The following is a 13,183-nucleotide window of genomic DNA, read 5'->3' as shown; positions in this document are numbered from 1 at the left end:
TTTTAAATTACTACAAATATGTATGCTTAAAAATAGAAAATAGATTTTTTTTAAAAGGATTTTATTGTGAATTGGGTGAAAGTTTATAAAGCTGATAATGCGTTTTACATTTGACAATTCGTTTTGTTTCATTCCATTGATTGCAATTTCCACAATGTAACATCACGTATCACACTTCCTCCTTGTGTTTCCTCTTTCCATTCCTACTTCTTGCCTAACTCTTCGGAAATTTGTCCTTGGGGTAATGCTGCCCTTTTGATCACAAATATTTGATTATTCTAATGTGTGCTTACCTCATTAGTGTTATTGTTCTCCTTATAGAACTGTTTACCGTTTGCCTGAAAATTGAACCAGAGAAATGAATGAGTTCAGTTCCAGACCTGAAGCGTGACCAAGTGCCAAAGTTTTGAGGCTCCAACAGTCCACCTGACCAGTAAGCCTGTTTTTTTGTTTTTATGATTTTGAGTTGTGTTCTGCATTTTTCTCCCACTCTATCTGGGATTTTCTAATGTGATTACTTTCAGAGCAGTTGATAGCGGTAGCCAGGCACCATCCAGTTTTGTGGTCCCAGGGTTGTGGAAACTGATGCTCACGTGGTTCATTAGTTCCTTGGACTAATTGTTTCCACATGTCTTCAATTTCCATCGCTCTTGTTTCCTCCTGACAGAGAGTTGCACCTTAGATCTACTCACCAAAGTAGGATTTAGAGCATTGTCTTTGTGGATTATGTTATGCCAATTGACTATGGTATACCCCAAGATTGTGGTCCTGAGGTCCTAGGCACAGCAAATCATTCCCTCAAAATATTTGGTCATGTTTAAGAAATTTTCACAACTTTGTCCCCCCTAAATGGTCTACCACATTTACAGATATATTTGCAACAAAATTAAACACCCATGTGCAAATACAAACTATATTTGTAGGTGTATTTCTACTTTCTCTACCACACATGTTCAGTCTGAGTTTCTATCTACGCATCTACCATTATTGTAGGACTGTATTTAGCAATATTTGTTCCTGTTGCCTTAACTCTTGCACTCCTCCTTGTGTTTTTTCATATCCATTATCCAACCCCCCCCCCGTTTCTCTTAGTATATATTGCCTCCCCTTCATCCACATTAACAGGAGTCTACCCTCTCTGGTAGTGTAGCGGTTATGAATCAATCTGTGAACCGCAAGGTCAGCAGTTCGAAACTACCACCTGTTCCATGGGAGAAAGATGAGGCATTCTGCTCCCATAAAGATTTACAGTCTCGGAAACCCTGTACAGGGTCGCTATGAGTTGGAACCGATTTCACGGCACACAGCCACCACCCTCTAAGATGCGCCTGACCCAAGACATGGTATTTTCAATAACTACATATGCATTTGTAAGCTGGACAACGAATAAGGAAGACTGTAGAAGAATCGATGCTTTTGAGTTATGGTATTGGAGGAGAATATTGAAAACGCAGCCAAAAGAACAAACAGATCTGTGTTGGAAGAAGTGCAGCTAGAGTGCTCCTTGGAGGCCAGGATGGCCAAACTTAGTCTCTCATACTTCAGACATATTATCAGGAGGGACCAGTCACTGGAGAAGGATATCATATTTGGTAAGGTGGAGGGTCAGAGAAAAAGAGGATGTTCACCCCCGCCCCCAGAGTGATGGATTGGCAAAATGGCAGCACCAATGGGCTCAAGCATGGCAACAATTGTGAGGTTGGCCCAAGACCGGGCACTGTTTTGTTCTGTTGTGCATAGGGTCGCTATGAGTTGGTACCAACTCGATGACACCTAACAACAATAACAACCCTCTAGCCAAGGATCCCCGGTAGTATAGCGGGTTAACCACAAGGTCAGCAGTTCAAATCTATTATCCATTCCTCAGGAGAAATATGAGGCTTTCTGTTCCTGTAAAGATTTGTTGTTGTTGTTAGTAACAGCCTTAGGAATCCTATACAGGGTCACAATGAGTTGGACTCAATGGCACATAACCACCACCACCCTCTTGTCAATTAATTGCCCACCACCTCTTTCCCTCCTATCCTTGGTAGGCTTAAAATAATGTTTCTTTTAGCATGAAGACTTTTTATTGATGTGTTAAATTAGTGGTCTTATGCAATATTTGTCCCTTTTTGATTGTCTACTTTCAGTCAGCATAATGTTGTCTAGGTTCATCCATGTTATAAAGTGTTTTCCAGATTCATCTTTTTTCTTTAACACTGTATAGTATCTCACTGTACGTATATATTGAAGTTTGTTTATCCATCTTTTACTGATAGGCATTTGGGTTATTTCCAACTTTTTGCTATTGTGAACAGTGCTGCGTTGAACATAGGTGTGTATATGTCAATTTCTGTCACAGCTCTTATTTCTCTAAGATATAAACCAAGTAGGAGAAATCCTGGGTCATGTATATTTCTATTTTCAACTTTTTGAAGATGTGCCATCCCATGATCCACAGTGGTTGCACCAGTTTCCAGTTTCACCAGCAGTGTAGGAGGGTTCCAATCTCTCCACAGCTTGCCAGCATTTGTTGTTCTCTATTGTGTTTTTTTTGTTTTTGTTTTTAGCTTTGCTACTAATGCTGGGAAATCCTGGTATTGTGCTGTCAGATAAGCACTGGCTTGCTAACCAAATGAATGGCCTGGTTATACACTACTGAAAACTCAGCTATTGCAAACCCTATGAGCACAGTTCTATTCTGACACACCATGGGTTGGCATCAACTCCACACCACAAATGGTAAATGAAGAATTATATTCCAGTAAATAGGATTTCAAAGTACTCTACCTCAGAAAATGAAAGAGAAAGTTGAGAGAGTCCATTTGGGCTTCAGCTTGGTTTATTATCAGCTATAAAAGCTATTTTTAGCCTAAAGGGCAACGTGAAGAGAAGAAAGGTGAGAGAAATTTGGAGAAAGGGATCCTGGTTATTAAAACAAATATTTACTATGTAGCTTCCTTATTACTTTAAATATTGTAAATTTCTAAAACGTTAAAAAATAATTCATCAAATATTTCCTTGTTACCTTCTTTGTACAAATTACCCTAATGCATATCATGAGGAAGATGAGCTGTCAAGCAGCTGGCTTTATATCTAGTAGAACAAATCAGGCAGGAGATTCTACAAGACAGGCTAAAGTAGGGTAGGTGTTGTAAGGTGAACACATATCAATCAAAGGTATAGAAATCACATTAGGAGAGTGATTTGGAACACTCTCTCAGGAGGTCCCAGAGAGTGAGACTGAGAAAATGCTTTGTATTAGAGAAGGAAGTCACTAAAATGGTAGCGGTGGAGACCAGGCAGTATAAAATGATGGAGTGAGAAGCTCAAGGAAACTGATCTTGATTTGTCTATCTATTCACCCAGAAATATGCTGTCTAAATAAGAGCTGAGAGGAGAACAAGATGGAGTGGTTGCCACAATTGAGAGAAAGTTTTTTTCCTTTATGTTTTTAAAAATATGTCCTGAGCACGATTCGAGGCAATGGAAAAGACAAAGTGTAAAGATGCATGAAAGAACAGGTAATTGATGGGAAAATATTCCATAAGAGATGTGAGAGGCTAAGGTGATCAGAGGTTGTTGCAGACCATCCAGACCCGGTCAGGAGTTTGAGGCCCTGTGGGCCCAAGTGTTGCAGACCGTACAGACCGCAGGCTCTGAGGAACAGACTCTAGCCACCTAGCAGACATAGCAAACTGTTTTTCATCTTAGTATTCAGTTATGTTTATTATTAATTGCATACATGAAGCCCTGATAGCCACAGATAAATGTAATATTTTCCTAAAAGCCGAGACTGTAAAATTCTAAAAAGGCAAAGTTCTTCCCTCAAAGAATTCAGTCAAAGTAAATTGGGTGGCTCCCCGGTTCTTTGTTCTAAGGACAATAGGACTGCCCTCCCTAAAGTGTTTTCAGGTGCAGCCCTATTCACCCAGGTGTCTCTTTTCCCGGAGAACCTGGGCTGGGCAGCCCACACAATGGGTCTTCTCCCAATCTTCCTTTTCCTTCCCCCATTTGAGGCTAGGTGCTAAAAGGTTTGTTAATTAAGTTTGAGAAACCAAGTTGCGTGAGATTCGAACCTGCGAAGTACGATGTAAAGTTGCCTGAATGTCTGGAAAATTACATATGTTAGCTGTACCTTGTCTTAGTCCCACCCAGCTTTGTGTAAGTACCTCCCCTAAATAAAACGGAGGCGCAGAACGAATCCAGGTGCATTACGGCTGGCAAGGTGTGCGTTACAGCATGCAGGGGGCTCAGCCCAGCATTGCAACCATACTGCCTGTTTAGCCAAGATGTTTACTATGCAGGATATTACGGCCTTCTTGGCTGAGATGTTTGCAATGCAGGATCTGCCTGATGCCAGTCCTGCATCCACTCTGGTTTCAGGGTGTCTCTTTGCCTCTCTCTTTGTGTCCTTGTGTGTCTTTCTATATCTTTATCGTCGCCAGATATCCCCACCTCGTGAACCAAACACCTATGTCGAGGCAGGTTCTCGACAAGAGGTGAAGTTAAAAGTTGGAAAAAAGATAGGTCATTTCTGGACAATAGATGCTCTGGACAATAATTCTCTTCATTGGCGAAACTAGAAACATTATGAGATGGAAAAAACGGGTACTGGAAGGTAGCTTTATTATGCTAATAATAACAATAAAAGGGAGGGGGGTTATTTATTGGGAAGATGGTTATGGGAACTGGTGAGAATATATAAAGATTTAAAGTCACTGTGAAGTATTTGACAAGCTGTTCCCCCAAAAAGACTATAAGGGTTGGCAAGCAACAGTAACTTATATTCAGATCAGTTTGGGACTTCCTCCAGCAATGTTTAATAAAGTAGGAGCAGTAATGGCAGAATGGCAGAGGTAGGGTTGAACCCACAGAGTCTTGGCTAAATAGACAAAATAACAACTTCCTTCAAAAATGGCGTGAACTACTTTAGGAAGAAGTTACTTGATGTCATTGGAGGCTTGTTAACGCACGCTGGATGACCACTGGGAGTTGTGGTTCAGGGGACAAGTGGCCGGAAGAGGTGATCTAGAAGGCCCCTTCTACCCTAATATTTTGTGACTCCAAAGCAACATTAAAAGCATCAGTGAATTGGTTGACCAGATAGATAAGGAAGGCAAGCCAGTCTACAAGCAGAGTAGCAACTTGGAGAAAAGAAAAGGGCTAAAAGCCTGTAGTCACCATGTGGATGAAAAATGAATTCCTTTTGTGTGTCAGAGTAATAGCATGGCTTGGAATGACAAGAGATCCTGAGAGTTTAAGAATTTGGGTGAAACTTGTACTAGTGTGAAGACATGCTACGGGGAGTAAAATGAACATGATTAGTGACAGAGGACCAGGATGATCTGGGTAACAATGAAGCAAGCTGATGCTATGGAACCTACCACATGCTGAGCATGTTCTCCAGTGGTTTTCAACCCTGGTTGTACAAACAGATGTCAATACTTCTTCCAAAGCTACAGAATAAAAAGTTCTGGGGGTGAGCCCTGGAGCACATTGTGTGTATGTGAATACTCACACAGTTGATTTTGCTTTATAGCCAGGGATGAGAACTATCAGTATGCCAAATGCAAAATGCTGGGATAGGCCCTTTGCAACTGTTATTTTGTTGAATTGTTGTTGTTAAGTGACGTGGAATCAATTTCAATTCACAGAAACCATGTATGGGGTTTCTGAGGAGTGGCTGGTGGGCTTGAACTGCTGACCTTATGGCTAGCGTCCAGTGGTGATCCTACCACAACACCAGACTTCCCACTGCATTACTGCTGTGTGGAAAAGTGAAGGGCATGAATAATAATATTATCTGTTGAGAAGTAATTTATTCATAACTTAATAAATAGAAATCAGTCTCACTCAGATAGTCTAGGACAATTACCTTTACTTTGTGGCACTGTTGGATAAAGCACTGGACCACAAGGTCAGTTTGATCCACAAGGTCAGCACCTCAAATTCACCAGCCACTCTTTGGAAACCCTATACAGGTTTGCTATGATGGAACCCACTTGACGGTACCTAACAACAACAAAGTCAATTACATCCACAGAATTCCTTCACAGCAATGCCTAGTTGGGTAATTGAGGACTATAGGCTAGCCAAGTTGACATAAAAAATTGAGTCATCACTAGGTTTGGTATCACCCAGTGTGGTAACTCAAGGTTACATTGCCCCCACTCCCCCTGGACCTCTTCCCATACCAGACCATACAGACCAAATCCAAATGAAACCTACTGCTGTTGAGCAGATTCCAACTCATAGTGGTCCTATAAGCAATGATAGAACTGCCTCAGAAAGTTTCCAAGGCTGTAAATCTTTGTGGAGGCAGACTGCCGTATCTTTCTTCCGAGGGGCAGCTCGTGGGTTTCAGCTCCTACTTATCAGTTAGAAGCTATAGACAAATGCATATGGAAATATATTCATAAATGAAATAATACCATACAAATAAACAGGAACAAGTATACTAGTATTTCAGAATGTGCAAACATTTCATCTAAATTAGAATATTCGTTTCCTGGTCTTCAAAGTTGAAAACGTGTGAATAACTTCATTGAAAACAATTCCCCATGGTAGATCTCAAGTAGTTGGTTATAAGTTTCAGCTCTGAAGAGTTCCTCTCAGGTGAAGTTAGAAATAATTTTAAACTTTGCATTAAGCTAGAAGAGAGTCTATGACGTTCCATTCAGCTACTGATGTCAAAATGTCTAATGTCCAATTTTTGGTTTCTTCCAAATGAGTCTTTGCCTTCTCAGATGCCTTTTGGGCCCTGATATTTGTATTAAAAGCTCACTCTGAGATACCTCATCATAGAAAGTGGTCACTTTGGGGATGGACACATTTAACTGTTCCTCACTGGCAGATATGGTTCTCTTGATTTGACCTGGAGTTAGCTCTTGATCTGGAGTTCAGAATAAAAGTGAACCATGCACTCAAGCATCTCTCTTATTAATGTCTTGCAGCGTGAGTCCAGTATCACTTGCCTGCTCCTCATCCCCTGCCATCCTCTTCCTGAAGCTGGCCCTTCTTTCTACTGCAACTCCATATTCATCTGATTTTTGAAGGACCTGCTCAACTGCATGTACATCGTGTGGAACACATCTCACCCCCTGTAGCTTTGCCATTGACTTGTTGAGAGTTAAGCCCTTGGTCTGCAGGGATGATTGTGTAAGATGAATTCCCTGGTGTATATCACACTAGTAGAACAGGTAACACAGAAAAGTGAAATCATAGACAGCAGGCAAAAGACCTCTTGTGTCTGAATTGTCACATGGATCACAAAGAACTTCTCTCGCCACCACAAACTTATTGAACTTTTCTTTAACTGGCTTAAAGGGCACTTCAGTGTGTTGTTACTATATTTTTCACCTAGCAGTAACCAGTATGGTCAATTAATACATCCCATTGATGGGTGGAAGCAGCAAAGAAAGACACCATTGTTTCAAGAGTTCTAAAAACTGGGAGGACTTCTGGCAAGATGATGAACTTGGCAGACACAATATACAGACCTTCTACAACAAAGCTAGGGGAGACCCACAGAGGGCTAGTCTGGAACCCTGAGCTTCAAAGGAAAGGTTAGAGAAGTGGATTGAATACCTACTGGGAGGAGAAGCTGAGCAGGGACCGTGAAAGGAGACTCACTGGTGAATGGACTGATCACCAGATACGGTGCAGCCATCTTGAACTTTGAGGAGCAGCTTGGGAGAAAGAGACCGATGGTGGCCTGGTGGCGCAGATTCACATGGGCCACAGAAAAGATGGCATTACTTCTTGCTCCCCCCACTCCCTTGAATAACCGAGGTGAGGCCAGCCCCAATCCTCAAATACCCCCAGCACAGACCCTGCTCTCTGTGCATTCTGAGCCATGTAGTTTGAGCCACTGTGAAGCGGAAGCCCACTGAGCCACCTTGGTGTCTGGAATCAGGTGGGCTCCAGATCTACAGAACCCACAGAGCCTCCAGGCCAGAATTAGGTAAGCAGGAACCTTCATAATCAGCCACATTCCTCTAGCTGCCCTCTGGTTCTGACGGACACTGAAACTAGCAACCTGAAGAGCCTCCAGTAACTACTTCCCAGATTGGGTGCCCTGAACGAAGACAAAAACTAGACCTATAGGAACTCCATCTAGGGCTAGGAACTCAGCTGACACATCCCTTCTCATCCACCTCATGAGTTCCTTGGATGGAGTTCTTCTCTAGGTCCAACAACTGCACTGACTTTATGTTTATTTTTGTCTTTTGTTGTTTTTGTTTGTTTGTTCTTTCTTCTTCTTCCTCTCTCTCCCTTCCTTTGATTCTTATCTTTTCTCTCTCCGCTTTTTATTTTCCTTCTTTTCTTCTGTTTCTTATTCCACCCTCATTTTTCCTCTTGATTTTTCTTTACTACTCTCTAATCTTTTTCTATTCATCTTCCCTCTCTCTGTTCTTATTTTTTGTTGTTGTTTTCCTTTCATTTTCCTCTTATATTGCTTTCTCTTCCTCTTTTTCTCACTTTAGTTATTACGTTCTTTTGCTTTCCTTTGCTGATACCCACTTGACGGCTTTGATTTATGCACTCCATGTGCCATGATAGACCATCCTGCACCATTTCAAAAAACACACAAAAATGAGCTATTTGAAAAAAAAAAAATTAATGTAAATTTCAAATACTTGCAGATATTAGTTCTATTAAATTGTCAGTTTTAGTGTGTCATAATTTTTAAAATCATAATTCAAACTTAAACCCTAAAAATTTCATTAAAATCAGATATATATTTGCAACAGTGATGTTTTAAAAGAAAATAGGAAAAACTAAAATTTAAAAAATACTGAAGACTTAAGTTAAATGTCTAAACATGTATTAAGAAATCTAGAAATTCCTTTACTTCATGTTTTAAACTCTCAATTTCTCTGTTTAACTATCAAAGAGTCATATATATATAAATCAATAATTTCTATACAATGTAAATTTGTTGTCAGTTTTAATCACATGTTGTTGTTAAGTGCTAAGTTCTGACTTACAGTGACCCTGTATGAGGTTTTCAAGTAGCAACTGGCAGGTCTGAACCACTAACCTTGTGATTAGAAGTCCAGTGCTTATAACTATAGTTGTAAATTGCTTAAATGTTATTTTTCTTAAACAATATGAATGTCAACAACAAAATTGTTTTGTAAAATCTTTTGCTTGAACTGGAACATTATTAATACTATGAGGCCTTTAAAAGTTTTTCTCCTTTTCCTTTCATTACTACCTCAATCTCAAAAAAATTATTGATATAGACTCATAAAACAATGGAGCTAAAACACCAGAAAATGTTGACAACATTGGAGATTATAAAAACAACAGCAGCACATGCTTATAGCTTGTGCAAATGAAACCATGTGATTTGCAGTTTCATTTTAATTGGGTAATAATGACAACGCTAACCAGAGTGCATTGTTGTTGTTAAGTGCCATCAAGTTGGTCCTGATTCTTAGCAACCCTGTATAGGGTTTCTGAGGCGTGGCTGTTGGGTTTGCATTGCTGACCTTTCAATTAGCAGTCCAGTTCTTACCTTACAGCACTACAGCAGGACTCCAATGCACATTGTTGTTATTTGTTGTTAAGTGACATCGAGTTGGTTCTGACTCATAGCGACCCTGTACAGGTTTCCAAGGAGTGGCTGGTGAGTTTAAACCACTGACCTTGTGTCTGAGTGCTTATCCTACAACACCACACCAGGACTACCCAAAGTGCATCATTGCTATTGTTGCTGTTAAGGGCTGTGCCATTGTTCCAACTCTTAACAAGCCTGTATAGGGTTTCTGAGGAGCGGCTGGCGATCTAGAACCCCCAAACTTGCATAAATTTATCATTTTGTAATAAAACTATCCCTGTAGTTAATTATAACAACAAAAACATTTTTTTTTTTTGCAAGCTCAGGTTACAATATAAGGCTAGAACTATGCTAATTTATTTTTAAACCTTCTATGCGCATGTTTGGTAAGGTGGAGGGTCAGAGAAAAAGAGGAAGACCCCCCAACGAGATGGACTGGCCAAGTGTCAGCATCGATGGACTCAAGCATGGCAACAGTAGTGAGGTTGGCCCGGGATCAGGCAGTGTTTCATTCTGCTGTGCATAAGGTCGCTATGAGTCGATACTGACTTGATGGCATCTAACAACAACAACAATGTGCTTTGGGGTCTTGGTGTGGTGCTGTGTACTTTAAACAAAAATCCTCACAACTGGATCAATAAATAGCATCATGATAAATGGAGAAAAGATTGAAGTTGTCAAATAAAATGAAAATACTAAATTTTACTTAGATCCACAACCAACACTCATGGAGGCAGCAATCAAGAAATCAAATCTGCTGCACAAGACCTCTTTATTAAAAAAGTGTTCAAGAACAGATATCAGTTGAGGCCTAAGGTGTGCCTGACCCAGGCCTTGGTCTTTTCAAAGGCTTCATGTGCATATGAAAATTGGACAATGAATAAGGAAGACCTTAGAAGAACTGATGTACTTGAATTGTGTTGGAGAAAAATATTGAAAGCACCATGGACTCTCAGAAGAACAAAGAAATCTGTCTTGGAAAAACAGCATCCAGAATGTTCCTTGAAGGCGAGGATGGCAAGACTTCATCTCTCATACTTTGGATGGGTTACCTGCAGGGACCAGTCCCTGGAGGACATCATGCTTGGTAAAGTGGAGGGTCAATGAAAAAGAGGAAGATCACCAACGAGATGGATTGGCACAGTGGCAGCAGCAGTGGGCTAAAGCATAACAACAATTGTGAGGATGGTACAGGACTGGGCAGTATTTCATTCTGTTGTGCATAAGGTTGCTATAAGTCAGAACTGTGGGCTAATGCACTGGACTGCAAGGTCAGTTTGAACAGCAAGGTCAGTGTTTCAAACTCACCAGCTGCTCCTCAGAAACCCTATACAGGATTACTGTGGGTCAGAACCAACTTGATGGCACTTTACAACAAAAAAAAACAATTGTTGCACCTTATTTGCTATGAAGTATAGGGTTGAAGGCAATCATGTATGGAATACTATAGTATCATATCAATACTGTTAATTGAATTGTGTCCACAAAAAATGTATGTGGAAGTCCTAACCTTATATTTATGAATGTGACCTTTCTTTGAAGATATTATCAGGTAAATCACACTGAGTTAGGGTGGGTTCTACTCGTAATCCTTTCTTTTTTATTCAAACACTTTTTTGTTGCCTAAAGTAATATGTCATTTTCTTTCTTTCTTTACTTTTTATTGTGAATTGAGTGAAGGTTTACAGAGCAAATCATCAGTTTTATATTCAACAAATCACACACTTTATTTCATCTCAATGATTGCAATCCCCTGTATGCAGCATAACTTATCCCACTTCCTCCGTGTGGTTCTTGTTTCCATTCCTCCTTCTTTCCCAACCCTTCTGAACTCAGTGGGTAAATGCTGCCCTTTTGATCTCACATGGTTGTCATTGTATTGTGTGTGTACTTCACTAGTGTTGATCCCCTGTATATACCTATCTGTTGCTGGGATGAAAATTGAGCCACAGGAGTGAGTTCAGTTCTAGACCAGAAGAGTGGTCAAAGGCTATAGTCTCAGGATTCCAACTGTCTCTACCTGACCAGTAAGCCTTTTTTTGTACGATTTTGAGTTTTGTTTCACATTTCTCTCACTCTATCCAGGACATTCCTAATCCTGTTTAAGTGATGTCTTATAAAAGGGGAGAACAGACATGGAAAGAGAATCACACATCAAAGGAAGATGCCTTGTGACAATGAAAGAAGATACATCTATAAGCAGCAAAGGAATGCTGGCAGCCACAAGCAAATAGGAGGGAGGCATGGATCGGTTCCTTTCTCAGAACCCTAAAAGAACTTGACATCATTGATACCTTGATTCAGACTCCTAGCCTCCTGAATTGTGGAAAAGGACAACCTGCATTGTGTGAAAGGCTTTCAGTGAGATGGATTGACATAGTGGTTACAGTAATGGGTTCAAACATAGCAAGAGTTGGGAGGAAGATGCAGCACTGGGGCATTGTTTCATTCTGTTGTACATAGGATGTCTATGAATTGATACCAACTTGATGGCACATTTCTGCAAATGGATAGCAACAACAACAAATACACCTACACATAAGTACATGTACAGGCATATGACCTCCTATACACATAGATATAGGAGTCCTGGTGTGGCGCTGTGGGCTAATGCGTCAGACTGCAAAGTCGTTTGAACTGCAAGGTCAGTGGTTCAAGCTCACCAGCTGCTCCTTGGAAATGCTATACAGGGTTGCTGTGGGTTGGAATTGACTCAACGGAAATTAACAACAACACATAGGTACATACATATCTACCCATGTAACAACATACATATTTTTAAACTATTGTTGCAGAATTGTTTATGTTGTAGATTTTACCAAAATTGTCCCTTTTCTTGTCTACTTCTTATACCAAAATTGTCCCTTTTCTTGTCTACTTCTTATTGTCTTAATTTACCTAAGTCAGGTTGTACAGATTTCACCAATATTTGGCACTGCTCTTCCCATGTCTAAAATTAAAAAGTGTCTGCGATTGAGAAAGTGATTTCCCCTTAACCTTCTTCCCATCCTTGGTAATCCTCAAAAAAAAAAAAAAAAGCTTTTTGTGTGTATATCTATTCTTGACTTTTTATAATAGTGGAACCATACAATATTTGTCCTTTTGTAATTAACTATTTTCACATGAACTTCCACTCAGTAAGGTTGACTTGACTGTAGCCATAATTTGCCAGCAACAAAGAAGACACTGAGTCTTTGATATGATACCATTTCATTTTCCAGGATGATCAACCAGCTACTTGGTGGCAAATTGATTACATTAGACTGTTTCAATCATGGAAGGGAAAGTGCTTTGTTTTACCAGAATAGATATTCTGGATACAGATTTTTTTTTTTTTTTGTCTTGCTTGTATGCAACGCTTCTGTGAAAATTAACATATGTGAACTTACAAAATGCCTCATCCACTGCTTTAGTTTCCTTGGACTTACATAACAAAATACAATAAATTGAGTGGCTTTAAAAAAAAACAGAAGTTCACTCAACGTAATATCCTCCAGAGTCAGTCATGTTACAAAATGTTTCACAGACACATTAATCTTTATTCATAACATTCCTTACCATAGTTTGTTTATCCACCCATCCATTGATGAGCACTTAGGTTATTTCCATCTCTTTGCTATTGTGAATAATGCT

This window comes from Chrysochloris asiatica, unplaced genomic scaffold (assembly GCF_000296735.1).
Source record: "Chrysochloris asiatica unplaced genomic scaffold, ChrAsi1.0 scaffold00432, whole genome shotgun sequence".
Lineage (NCBI taxonomy): Eukaryota > Metazoa > Chordata > Mammalia > Afrosoricida > Chrysochloridae > Chrysochloris > Chrysochloris asiatica.
This window is presented reverse-complemented; position numbering follows the sequence as displayed.